Source organism: Centruroides sculpturatus, unplaced genomic scaffold (assembly GCF_000671375.1).
Source record: "Centruroides sculpturatus isolate CEXI.00-Female unplaced genomic scaffold, Cexi_2.0 scaffold314, whole genome shotgun sequence".
NCBI classification, from domain to species: Eukaryota; Metazoa; Arthropoda; class Arachnida; order Scorpiones; family Buthidae; genus Centruroides; species Centruroides sculpturatus.
In genome coordinates, this window is record NW_019384542.1 from 334,023 (window position 1) to 348,396 (window position 14,374).

The 14,374-nt window shown below is 29.0% G+C and overlaps 1 protein-coding gene across 1 annotated transcript in view; it reads left to right on the forward strand.

Moving 5' to 3' along the window:
• LOC111623402 (E3 ubiquitin-protein ligase Su(dx)-like) overlaps positions 1-14,374 on the forward strand; it is a 34,495-nt gene that overhangs the window by 163 nt on the left and 19,958 nt on the right. The gene's annotated exons all lie outside the window — the stretch shown is intronic.

Consider the following 14,374-nt stretch of genomic DNA (forward strand, 5'->3'; position numbering starts at 1 on the left):
GTAAGTAAGCAATTCATGTCGAATAATACGTTAAGCCTAAACTTAGGCTTAGTTTCAATATTAATCGAATGTTAAAAAAAAAGAAAATAAAAAGTTTAACTGATATTTAGAATAAGTAGAGTAAAGCTTACCTGTTATATTATTAAGTATTTAATGAAATTATAAGTATGGTTAATTGTGTCATGGAAGATTTTAGGATGTAAGTGAATTTCATAAGAATTATCGCAATTGCTGTATTTTAAATCTAAAGATAACTACTTTATGTAGATACTATAATTAAAATAATTTAGTTTTAACATGCTTTATGACCATTAAACTGTACTTAACATTACCTAAACACTTTAAATATTTAAAAAAGTGAGATTCAAATTTATATATAATTAACTTTTAATATCTATTACAGATTATTTATCAAAATGTAATCACAGAATTATTTATGTAGAGAACTTTGGAATGATTAGTAATAAAAACAGTACAAGTTGATTTTTCATCATTTTCAATAGGAAAAATATTGTATAAACCGTAATATATACTATTACATCATAAAATATCCGCTTAGAATAAAATCTATATGAAACAATCCTATCTGATAGCAGTGAATATTGTTTATTTAGCCTATATTATTATGAAATATTTATGATAGTCTTGCCAGAAAAGTTAAGTATGTACTGTATAAGTCTGTGTAAGCATTTGTTTTCTAAATTAACTGTTAACATAAATTTTAACGGATATAGTTTAACAAGAATATAAATCTTATTAAATAAAATTCATTACGTCTGTTAAGATATGATTTTGTCATATTATTGATAAAATTGTCATGGCAGGAAACATTCAATTTGTTATATTGTATGTGTTGTGTAACTTGTATAATTTAGTATATATTCATTTTTACTGATTTTACAATCTTATTGCATTTCTGTTTATGAAACTGTACTAAAAACAAGAATTACAAATATAAAACACCGTATTAATAAATATAATTTTGATCATTTAAATTATTTGTTTGTATGTATTAACCTGGACGTTTAATTTGGAGTGATTTGAAATAAATACAAAATAGAATTGTATTCAGAAACCTAATTGTTCTTGCTTATATAACATGTGGTGTATGTATAATCAAAAAACAAATTATTACATATGGTAAGGAAATACAATCACAGTATTTTGTTGTTGTTAAAGTTCTGAAAACATATAGAATTATAATTTTTGACAATAATTGATATAAATAAGTGTATTATTTTTAACAATTATAAGCATTATTTTTAATTTTATATATTCATTATCTATATTGGAAATTAGAATGATTCATTATTATTTTAAAATTGGAAAAATATTTCATGTAAGTATACTAGTTTATATATTTCATTTTATTTCATTTTGAAGTGCAATTTTTATTTTTATATTATAAATTATAACTAGCTTTAACAATTGGATTAATTAAGAAATCAAACAATAAAGATTTTTTATCATTACACTAAATTCTTATAAATAGAAATTTGTCACTGATGTAAACAGTGGTGATATTCAGCGGATTCGCACAGGTTCGGCCGAACCCGTTGTTAACATTTTCAAAGTTTTCCGAACCTTGTTAAACACATGTAACATTTCTCAATGGTTTTGATTCTTTTAAAAATATTAAAATATACGTATTATTCTCTGTAATACTACTAAACTAGAGCCTTCCAATGCACCATTTGAGCAAAAAAAAATTGTTAAGGAAAAATTTTCTGTTAGCGAACCCTTTGTTAAATATTTCGAATGTCATCACTGGATGTAAACAGAATTATCATTCACATCCAGTAGGTACTTAATAAATTAGTCTAAATTATTTAATTATTAATTAGAAGATCAGGAAGAAATTTCAGGGAGTAGGAATTTGAACATAATTCCTACAATCAAAACACATTATCAGTTATACTATTCAATGTTTGAGTGAGCATTCTGCTGTGTCCATTCAGCCTGATAAAACTTAGTCTGAATAATTTTAATCAAGTTATAAAATTCTTATGTTTGGTGTATAACTTTGCTTAACTAAATGGAACATTTAGTTTATATATACATATAACAAATATGCTTAACTAAATTGAATATTTAGTTAGATAATATAATTGAAAATATGCTTACCTTATGAGTGAAGATTCAAAGTATAATCTGACTAGCTACTTTTTAAGATATGTCTAAATCATAGGTAAATTAATTAAATTTATTCAATTATTGAAATAACATGTAAATGGTGGTTCTATATAAATAAAATCACCATTATAAGTTATTTCAATAATTATATTTAATCAATCAACAAAATTTCCTTTTAATTATTAGATTCTTTTTTGCCTATATACTTTCCTGGTGAGACTATTCAGTGGCAATGAATATTCTCACCAGGAATATTTATTGTTTAGAATTTTTGAAATTTATCATTTCAATGAAACAATTTTATATTGAAATATAAAAAAAGTAAAATGAAAAAGTTATATATTGGGTTGAGGAATAATTCATGAGCCTTTTTTTTTTTTTTTTTGAAATTTATTTTAAACAAAGAAACTACAATAAATTAATTAGTAATATACTTGCTGTTGTTGTTTACGACTTTCTCCTATCATTCAATAAGTTTTTCATTGTCATGGTGATAGAAATCTCTGTCTTGACTAAAAGAATTCATCCAACCAAGCCCTCGATTCCATGTCATTATTGAACAATACATCATGCAAAGCATTCAAAAGTAATTTAATAGATAAAAATCTGATGGCACCAAGTATGAAGAGGATGAAGCAACATTTCCCATTTGAGTTCTTGAATGGTGGCTTTGGTCATATTCGCTACGTGAGGACAAGCGATGTCGTGTTGCAGAGAAATGTCATTTCACATATTCAGTCTTTTTTGGTGAATTGCTTCATTGAGTTGTGCAATTGTTGAATGTAGAGCTCCACATTGAGTGTTTGATTGTGCTCAAGCAATTCATAGTGAATTATGCCTTCCCAATCCCACCATACACACAGCATAGTCTTTTGAAGATGAAGGTTTTGTTTTGCTTGAGAGTCTCTTGTTTGTCAGAGCAGAGCCATTCTTTTCACTGCTTCATATTGACATAAATGCACCATTTTTCATCACCAGTGACGATGCAGTAAAGAAAACACTGTTTATTGACTGTGTTGAGCAATGTTGAGTGAGCAAACTGGTTGCAGTTGTGGAGCATTGATTTTTGTTGTTTTTGATCAGTGTGTGGCATCCAAGTGTCAAGTTTCTGAACCTTGCCAATTGAGTGAAGGTGGTTCACCAAGTTTTTTATCACAAACCATCTGCTCTGCCAATTCTCTGGTCGTTTGATGTGGATTTTCATGAAGTTAATTCAATCATTCTTCATTAAACTGAATTGGTTGACTAGTGTGTGATTCATCCTTGAGGTAAAAATTTCCATTTTTGAAATGCAAAAACCAATGGTGGGGGTACTTTGAGGCATTGCTCATTCTCCATACACAGCACAAATCTCACAAGTAGCTTCAGCAGCTGTAACCTCCATTAAAAGCAAATGGAGTTAAAAATGCTCAGTTTTGTCTACTTGACATTCTATTTTAATGATCTGTAAATACACAAAAATCAATAAAATTAAAAAATCAAAACATGCTATCTTGTAGAGAAAAAATTCTTTTCCAAATAATATAAGACATTTTGCCAGTGCATTTTTAAATTTGAAAAAATGCTTATGAATTATTTCTTAACTCAATATATTGATGTATAGTATAGATTTAGTATAAGTCAGTAAGTTGCTCAACTGAATTAATTAATTTATATTTAATAGGTTTTTAAAATTTAATTTATTGTTAAAAGTACATTGATTAATTCAGCATAAATTTCCTGTTTTAAACATATGTTAATACCATACTGTGTGCATTTTTTTTTTAAATTACTTTTATGTATAATATATGGACAACTCCAATTTATGATTGGGTTATGCTCCTTGAGGAAGTATTGTAAATGGAATACAAGTTATAATGTATTGAATGAGATATCTTCCAGTTCCCAAATTTTTTCATATATAAATTATTATATATTAATAATTAAAGCTTTAAATAAACAGTTTTAAGAATTTTTTCACATAAATATATGTCAATAAATTATGATAGTTTAAAATTAACAAAATTTAAATTAGAACACTCACGTTGAGTTATAGTCATGTTATAATAGTCACTGTTTAGGCTCCTTTGTTGTTGTTGTTTGGCAGTAATATGATCATGGTTTGACAGCTATTGAGAGAATTATGCACTGTTGGCATGAATGTATTTTTAAAATTATATCAGTGCTAGTTTTTATATTTTTTATTTTTTTGTGAAGTTTTGGCATGTTTTGAAAATTGTATAATTTAGAAGATACACCTGTATTATATATATAGTGGTGCCTTATACTTTGAATTTAATGAAGGTGAATTAATCCTTCAAAAATGAATCTTTATCCTCAGATTTTTTTAGTGAATCTCTGATGGGAATGCCTTCTAAAAGATATATTTCAGTCAGAACCCAAACATCAATCTTGCTTGCATAGCCAAGTTGATGCAGATGGTTTCCATGCTCAATTTTGATATTTGGAGAAAGTCTGCAATCTTTCATGTTGTATAGTGTAGATCAGTGTTGATTAGCTCTTTCACTTTATAGCTGGCCCAATTGTGGTGTATTTTGGACAGAAAAAAGTCAAGAATGACATCTCGCAAACCACTTCTGGAACATACATTCTTTCAAGGCATCCTTGCCATACACTGCATGTATATTTTTACAAGTTTACACCATGTTTTTCCTTTTTTTAAAAATAAAAAAAAGCATAATCTGTTGAAAATGCTTATTTTGCTTATCCATGTTTCAGCTGATGTCAAACAACCAAACTTAATGCTTTTTTTAAAAAATGAATTTTGAAATGTCAGTTTTAAACAGTTACAAGCTTTCAAAACTTAAACTGAAAGTTATTGCTTTTCATAATAGAGAGGTTGCAGCTGAAGTTTTCATCTCTAAAATGTGAACTTCAAATGTCTAGCACCATCATCATAGAAGCCTAGAAGTTTGACAATGATGTTTGAAACGTTGAGCATGGCGAGTAGAAGTTCAGCTTTTAAATGTCTGCATTTTTCTGTGTTTTGGGTTAAAATTATGACATTTTATTAAAATAATTATTTAAGTATTTATGAATAACATTGTAAAGAAACAGATAATTTTAATCCAGAAATTATTTAATTATTCAGTTTTTTTTGCAAGTGCCTACAGAATTTCTATAGTTGTGTTCATAATAGCTTATCATAATACTGTAGAAGTAGGTTTGTCTTTCATGGCATCTTCTACCTTCAACAGCATAGTTTGTTTGTAAATTTCTAGAAATAATTTTCCAAAAGAAGTTTGGAATAATTTTCCAAACTTCTTTTGGAAAATTATTTCTAGTATTTACAAACGATTTATAGCCACCACTTCCCTCAACAAAAGTATGGTAGGAATCACAATGCTAATTAAAGTCAAAAATAATTGTTTAGTGTTATTAAACATCCTGTAAAATAAATCTTAATAAATATTTTTAAATAGTTTAATTTGTTTTTTTTACCTTTGCTGGTCATCTTTGTTGTTGTTGAGTGCATCCATTTTACAACAAATTTTGTGATAATCAACCAACTATCAGTCAAATTAATTGGGCAGAAAATATGCTACAAATATTAATTATAAATTATGTGATTAGAACAACTAGAGGTAAATGTTAGTCACCATCTCTTGATGAAAGTAGTAACTATAATTTAATTTTAAATTTAGAATAGTCTGAAAGAAAAGAGAAACAACCCAAAGTGGGAGTCAAATCAGCAGCCTCTGCTTACTGTGTGTTGCACTGAACAGTTATTCCACCCGGACTTTCAAGCAATTCCTCCCTTCCAGACACATTTAAGCTTTAGATGTAACTATCCAATGGTTACCCATGGTTATCCACATTATTAATTAATACATCGGGTTTTTGGGATGTTTATATATAATCTTGTGATACATTGTGTGGCCTAAACATGTACCATAGTGTTTGATTTGGAGTTCAGACATCAGATGTGTACTTCTGCTTGCCATACAAGTTTGAAGTTTCAACTTAGGCTGCAACCTCTTTAATGTTTACTGCCATCTATCAAAAATTGCACAGACTTATTGGCCAATTCTATAATTTCTGAAAATGTAACTAAAATGCAATACAGTGCCTACATGTAAGTTACAAACTATCACATTAAGATATAAAATGTTTAATATGTTGCTTTATGATCAGTGATCACCAAACATTTAATATAGTTAAAAAACTTGCTTTGTATGCAGTAATATGCAAATCTTCATGCTTTACCAGAAGCATGGTTTATATGATGTGGCATACAACAAGAGATTTGTTTTAAAAAATACAGATAAAAATTTACAATAAAACGTAAGGAATAAATCACAACATATTCTTAACAGTGTCTCTAACACTTGGTTATTGGAGAATTGATTTACTACTCTTAGTGATGCCCTGAAAGCATGTTAGGTTTTCTATTACAGTAGGTGTTGATGCAGTATGATGCTTTGATGTCTCTTCCAGCTTCAACTAGCTTTCATATGCAAATTCCATTTATTTATGCTGATCTATGTTTGAATCTGCTAAAAGTTTTTGGAATGTATTTATTTGTTCTAAGTTCAAAACTGTTTAAGTATTTGATCTGATGATGAAATTTGAAGTGTCTCAAAAATGTTTATTTGAAAATATATGTTTGACTTGTTAAGTTTATATTAATCCTTCAAAATTAGTGATGTAACGAATATTCGGTTACTATTCGGTATCCGACCTATTTGGCCTATTTTTCGCTATTCGGCCGAATACCGAATATTTAATCACTATTTGGCCGAATACTGAATACCTAAAAACAGGAGTAAGAAATAACAAAAACACAGTAAATTAATCATTTTGGTAATTAGATTTAATGTTATCGGGTTAGTGTTGTTTGTTTATATTTGTTTATAACTTATAACATGCACAAAATAAAAAAGAACGTAATATTAGTCACTTGTATTCACAATTTATAATTACAAAGATCAGCATACGTACACACCTATTCGTTCGAGAATCGTCGCACATCTGAGGGTCTGACCCTGCCTATCCTTTTTAAGTGCTCGTCTTTGCTCTTCCCTTTCTCTTTCCTCTATCACTCTAGTCCATGCATGCCTATGCATACATCATAATATGCCCTCACGATACTTTTGATTCGTGACTTTCCTGTCGTAGATTTCCCATTTTACAATTGTGACTCAGCCTGGTGATAATGGATAAAAGAGACAGATAGGACGTCGGTATGAGTCACAGTTATGATTTCACAGATTCGAAACAGCTTGGTAGCCCGAACGACCCCAGGCTTTCGCCCGTACATGCTAGTGACTTTCATTACAAGCATTTAGCTTTCCAAAGTCTATGATAACAATTGTTTGGCATTTACGGCCACGAATTTCGCGCCAATAAGCTGCTTCGACTTGTTCGATTATATTATCAACTCAATTTAATATTTATTTTCACATTTTCACTTTGCGGTCCTTCTCTGTTCTTTTTCCGTTATTTACACGTGTAGGTTATTTCATTGTTATCCACATTTGATATCATCACTTATCACATACTGCCATGACACTCTTGTCTGAACTGTCAAGAATTAACGCGATTGGCGAAGCATAGTGACAGTGGGCCAATAGAGAGCAGGGTCCTTGCCATAATGCGGTTTGCGTGCCAATTTTCGTACGTGCGTTAATCGAGCCGAATAGTTTGGCCGAATATACTATTCGTTGCAACACTATTCAAAATACATAAATGAAGAAGTCAGTAGCTAAAAAAAAATTTGTTTGAATTAGCACGAATGCATTGTGTAAATTAAGCTCTCATAAACCTTTAACCAGCGTGAAGTAAAAATATAACTGTCCAAGCAAATGTTTTCGGATCCCTCCTGGGTCCATTTGCTTGGACAGTTATATTTTTACTTCACGTCGGTTAAAGGTTTATGAGAACTTAATTGCATTTACTCTGGTGTGTGATGATTCTTTATTAATAGTGAGTTATGCTGCATTATATTATTTTGTAAAATTAACCCAGTCAGTTCTAGATTAAACTTAAAGCCAAATTGTACTAAATAATTTGGAAATGTTTCTGTTCAGATATTTAGCTTTTTATTACTATGGTACTTAAGGTAATTTGACTATGAATATCTGAATTATTTGAATATTCAAAATTTCTGAATGTTATACAGTAATTTCAAATTTGTTTTTTAAAAAAGTATTTACATAAAAAAATAATAAATACTGTTATTTTTTATTTAAAAAAAAGCTGTTAAGTGTTAATTACGTGTGTAATACTATTCCACATGGGCCTAACTGTTATGTAATGAAAGGATATGAAAAATTTATTTTATTCATATCTTTAATTGACTCTTTATTTTAATATCCTTTTAAAATTAACATCTTTATTTGTTTGTTACTTTTATTTGGTTGTATAATGTGCTTTGTTTTTGTTTAAATTTACTGGCTGTTTTAATTTTCAATAAATATATTTTCCAGTCTCCACAAAACATATATTTAAATTATATCTATAATTTTTGAAATTTTATTAAATTCTGTTTTGGTTGTTTATATTTGGCTTGGTTTCATAATTTTTCTCATTTTTGTTTTCTCTAAAACACTATTCTGCATTTCTGTTGTATTCTGTTTTTCATAACATTTACATTATGTGAAAATTTTAAATTTATATCTAGTTCTAGAATCATTTTGCCTATACATATTTATTATTTATTTTAATATTTATTCTTATCTATAACTAATATTTCATATTTATATTTGTTTTCACTCCTCTTCAATTTATTTAACATTTGGATAATTTAAAGTTTAGGTAGAAGTAAGTGTAAATAAATTAAATGAAAAATAAGCCTGCTTAATTAATTTTGGTACCAGTCTAGGTCTTTAAAATTGATATCTTTTTTATAGTATTAAACTGCTCCAAAAATTTATTTATTGAGAAAATTTGAAAGGATTTTGCTTAAATTTTTTAAAAAAGTTTATTCCATTTTGGAAATTTATGTTTAAGAAACAGGTGTTTTTATTATATTTATTTTGTTTTTATTGCATATAAATAAGTTAATATTTTTTAAAACTATTGTCAAGGAAAGTTTTTATTCTACTTAATCTATTTTTTTTATATTTGGATATTTAATATTATATTTCTGAATTATTATTTTATACATTTATATAATAGTGTTAAATTATATCTGAATTTATTTTTAAATTATTGTAAATGTAAAAATTTTTTTGTAATAACTGCTCTCTCTTTTTACTACTATTTTGAGTTTATCTTCTGTTTTCTTAATTATTCTTTCTTCATATAAAACAAATATGTTTTATAACCCTGAAATTTCTCTAGTGTCATAAATACATCTGTATACATTCTGTGAAAGTCATGAATCTCCTGATGTCACAAATGGTTAATTCAGAAAATCATGTCAAGTACTTAATACAGTCGACCCCTCTATAATGTGGGTTCATATAATGCAGATTCATATATCATGGCAAAAAAATTGTGACCGCATTCGTACAAACACGCTAAAAAAAACTCGTATAATTCGGTAAGACATCATCGCCGACTCGTGTCGCAACAGTTTTGGTTGAATCTGGACCAATAGTGGACGAGCAGCCGAACTGCTTACATGCTACGGAGCGTTTAGGCGGGTAAGTTGAGTTTACTATCGTCTGTACAGTATATAAATTAGGAACTGTAAGTCTAATACAGTACTGTAATTTTATACATTTCTTGTGAAAAAAAAAATTTTTTTATTCAATGGCCATAAAAATTATTTCTATTAATGATGTCTCCAAAGTTCAACGAATTTTTCGCAGAAAAATAACTTATCAGAAAACGCGCCCACCGTTTGGTGCGCTGCTTTGCGACAAAAACAAGCTTAAGCAATGGCGTTGTCGAACGGTGCACACTCGGTAAGTAATCCTACAATTTTTTGTTTATAGCATAGTTTATACGGATTATTCCCAAAAAATTTTGTGTGTTTTGGAAATGTTGAGTCAAATTAGTCTAGAATCGATTAATTTTATGGAAGAAAACTTTTCAAACAGCCATTATCCGTAAACTGCACACGTGCCGAGCTGTGATTGGATCATGTATTTAAGGATTCCTACAACGTGAAATTCTTATAAAGTGGAACGTATCTACCGCATTATAGGAGGGTTGACTGTAGTTTTAAGTGAAAAATTTGACTTTTGAAAAACAGTTATTACTTTGCTGTAAAGCATAATATCATTTGAATTAAATAACTACACTGTGTCTGTTTGGTCCCAAATGAAACTTAAATTCTATTTATTGAATTTGAAATTGTTGTGTACACAATATATTTTGATTTTGTTTGTAGTAGTAGTAATAATAATTTTTGATTTAATTTCAAACATAAACATTTTTATTCTGATAATGTATAAGTGCTTAAGTAAGATAAAAATGAGTCATTTTAGACTTGTGTATTTTACTTCATTTCAACTGCTTTAATGTTTAACTTATTTTAACTTAATAAATTGTTTCAGTTTAGTTTATAGTTTATTAATTTTTAGTTCAGTCACTTACTAGCTGTGTCTGGATTTGTTTATTTCTCTTTTATTTCTGAGTGAACATTCTTTTATAAAATTTCATTTTTTTTTATTCTGGAATAGTGTTTTTCTGTTGTCTAGAAAAAAGAAATATGACAGGATTTGGTGACAACTGAACTTGAAGAATTATTGTGTTTCTGATGACCAGTGCATTTCTGAAGAAGACAGTGTTTCAGAAATAATCGTTAACAAATGATAACAATGAAGATTACAGTGATATAGGTTTATTGAAAATAAGATTATGTTATTTAAAGATAAAGGATTGAATGGACTACTGAACTTAGATATATTATAGTATATGGGAGACAATTTGCCTCCATAAATGTTGTTTCACTTATTCCAGGTCCTACTATTTGTGCAGTATCTCATGTAACTGATGAGTTGTCTGCATTCAAATTATTTTTTACATTAGGTATAGAAAACATTATTCTATATATATATATATATGTTTTTGTCTATATGTAATAGACATCCTCAGGAATACCTGAGGATGTCTATTACATATAGATGAAAACATTCGTAGAAAGAATTTTTCTGTTGGCTTATGAACTGGATATGGTTTATTTGGTGAGTCGTATATAATATTCAGGCAAGTAATGAATCTGTGTGCAATTGTTTTTCAGTTATTTCTTCTATTCCTTCTTCCAATTATTTCTCAAATATGATTGTGATTGATGTATCTGTCTATAATGCATGTGTGATGAAAGGAAAAAGTTAATTGTACTCAAAAGTTTGGTCATATGAATAAAATAAAGTTAGTTTTAGAAGCTCTCAGAGAAGCATTAATAAAACCATAATATTTAAAACTAACAGCTACAGATTTTGTGAGTAAATCTCAATTAACCACTCAGCAGTGATCGATGACTATAGTCGTCAAATTCTTTTGGGGGTATCACCAAAAACTAGCCTAAAACTACTGCAAAAAAAAAAATTTTACATAAAAAATGAATTATGTAACAATAAAAAAATACTCTTCTTTACTAGACATAACTCTTTACAAAATTTGTTTCTGAAACAATAATAAGAAAAATTGCGTGGAAAAATACTTTAAAAATTTCCCACATTTTTTTTCCACTACTGGGGATAGAACTATACCCGACTAGTCCACTGTTGAAAGGTTAACCATGGATCCAGAAATTTTGACAGCTGAAAATACAAGAGAAAGAGGAACAGTATTTGCAGTATGCTGTAAAACAGACAACAAAATTGCTATTGTTTGTAATGTATGCAAAGGATTTGTTTGTAAGAAACATGTAACAGATATGTTCTAATTGTTATAAATAAGAATTTTTTACATTATGTATTTAAAACTCTTTTATATTCTTTTATATGTAAATATATATATATATAAAACTAACTGTTCAGTTAAATAAATTATTGTAAATTATTAAATGTTATACTTCACTTCAGTAGTCTTTATAAACTTGTTTGCATCTGGGTCAAAATGAACCCAAATTGGACAGCTTTAACATAAACAGCCTATGAAGGTTAATTGAATAATAAATACAGTAGAACTGATCATCCAAATTGCTAGCTAGTTATTGAAAGCAAGGCTGCAGAGTCGGTAAAAAAAAAACTCAATTCTGACTCCTGATAATTTAGTAGGCTGACTCCCGACTCCAGCAAAATTAAATACCAAGTCATTTTATGGGGAGGTGCAGAGGTGATCAAAGAGGGATAACATACTCTGAAAGGAGCCCGGGCATTTAACCCGGGCTCTTTTCATTTAACCTTTGGGGCAGGATATCGTGATTAACTATGTAAATCCTTTCAGGATTTACATAGTTAATCAGGATATCCTGCCCCAAAGGTTTCTATTTGGTCTTGTTTTTCATCTATTTAACTCTGTCCTCAAGATTAAGTAAAGACAGAAGATAACAGTGGGAATTCATAAGTCTATAATTTATTCAAATTGCAGCCTAAAAATCTCATTAACTAAATAATAATTAAATTTTATATTTCTTGTAATTATATGTAAGGATTTTTTAAAATAATCTTTTCAGTTATCTTGGTATGATTTTAATAAAAAATTTATAAATTTTATTACATAAATTCAGTTTTTAAATGTTGGAAATTAAAAATGTAAAAACTAAACCCAAAATAAGTGAAATCATAACTTCTACTATTTTTTTGTCTAAACAAATATTTGGAAATAATATGGGCAAGTATCTAATTGAGTGAAAACACCAATTGGCTAATGACAGAGCACATAAGCCATCACACACAATAGCTGATTGGTAGTGCTGGACTAACCCAAGGTCAGCTAGTGACCTTGGGTTAGTCCAGTGTCTTCCAACCTTTTTTGTGCTATGCCCCACCTAAGCCTTTCTAAAATCCTTATGCCCCCTAACGTGTACAGCAGCTATACGGTTAACTTAAACTCTGGATGAGTTCATTTTCTAATTGCCCCCTTAACAATCAAATTGCCCCCCTGTGGAACATGGGCCTCACGTTGGGAAACACTGGGTTAGTCACTTGAAGCATTTGCTGAACTGGTGCAGATCCATGACTCAAGGCCACGGACATATATCACTAATGTCTACCTGAAAGCATCTTCTCAAAATAGATTGATTTCAAAGGGAGAATGAATGAACAGGGAATGGCAACAGTGTGACCTGTCTGAAAGCAGTATAAGAGAAATTTTTTTCCTGTACCCATTCTAGGTTCAGCCAGACCCACAATTAGGAAGGCTGTGTGGTGAGAGATGGAAGGTATATCCAGGCTTTCTGCCCATGAAAAATTCCTTGAGTTGATCATGCAGGTTTGGTCTTAGGTCCCTCCAGAGCAGAAGACTGACACAAATTTCCTTGATTGGATTTTGAACACTCAATCTGTATAATCTATTTAAAGTAAAGTGATAGCTGCAGGTATTAGAAAATAAAATATTGCTGCATTATTACCAACATTACTTTTTATTGCTAACTTAAGGATTAATTATTTAAATTCACAACTAGAATTAATATAAGTAAAAAAAAATAAATTCAATATTTGAGTTGTTTATCATATGACATTCTTTTTAATTATAAAATGTCATTATCTTGCAACATAGTAAGAAAAGGTTGTGGAGGAAACTATACTTAGAAACGTTTTCTATGGATGAAAAATATTAGTAATTTTAAGTTATTTCATTTTGTTTATATTTTACAATCATTAAATATTCTTAAATTTCAAATGTAAAATATACAGTTTTTCCTGAGTTACTATGTTTACAAAAATACTTATTTACTAAAGTTATTTTGCTTGAATTTGATGTATATGTTATGGACAAAGTGATTAATACAGGCATTATGAATAATGACCAACAAAATTGGGCATTGTAATAAGTTTCAATAATTTATCAAATTGACCGGTCATTATGAATACTGCTACCACCTAGTCGGGCAAAGTGATAATAATACGTTGAGGAGTGATCATCCGGCATACGTTAGCCAATCAGAACTTACATCTTACTTGCTCACGCGTATTGCATTTAGTACCGAACTTTAAATTTAAATTTATGTGACCAGTAGTTAATCTTTCTTCTTTGACAAAAGTAACGATCATGAAGGAATCATTAAGTGATATGAATAATCGCTTCAACAACCGATTAAACGAGTTAAAAACCAAAAGGGCTGAAGAAGTAGCATATGGTCTTTTAGATATTTTTACAATTTTCGGTGCACCAAGTATTCTACAAAGCGATAATGGCAGAGAATTCGCCAATAATATCATCAAACAAATGTGTAATATGC